We start from the raw sequence: 561 nt of genomic DNA on the forward strand, positions 1-561 counted from the left end.
TCCAGGGCAGGTGCTCTATCCACTGCACCACCTAGCTGCCCCACCCCCAATGTAGTGTTAAAGAAATAGTTATGAAATATCTAAAAGGTGAATGGGCCCAGCATGGATGTATCAAAAATTGCTTTTACTAAACTCATCTCAGAGTATGCAATCTTCAGGAGCCTCTCTGATGTCTCAAGAAAGAGTATAAACTGTGAGTATGATGTTGGCAAGTATGTATGCCACTTGCTGCTGCTGCTGCTTGTCAGGGCTTTCAAAGTCCTCACTCTGGGTTTGGTTTTGTTTTGTTTTTAAGTATATTTTCTTAGTAAATTAAACATTTGTTTTAAGTGTAGTGTATTATAACTCTTTTTGCTTGAATGTTGAATTAATCACTTTCTTTGTTCACTAATACTGATTATTCACTAATCACTTATAATCTCTTAGCTGGTTTATTCAATAAATAAATAAAATAACTTGTTAGAACTCTTACCATATAGACTTTGTGCCCTTCTGCAATCTAAGATGATAGTAATTTATTTTATAATCATTCTCAAGACAAATCTAGCTTTTGAAACGGGC

The sequence above is a fragment of the Vombatus ursinus genome, unplaced genomic scaffold, assembly GCF_900497805.2.
Source record: "Vombatus ursinus unplaced genomic scaffold, bare-nosed wombat genome assembly UNPS02014910.1, whole genome shotgun sequence".
NCBI lineage: Eukaryota > Metazoa > Chordata > Mammalia > Diprotodontia > Vombatidae > Vombatus > Vombatus ursinus.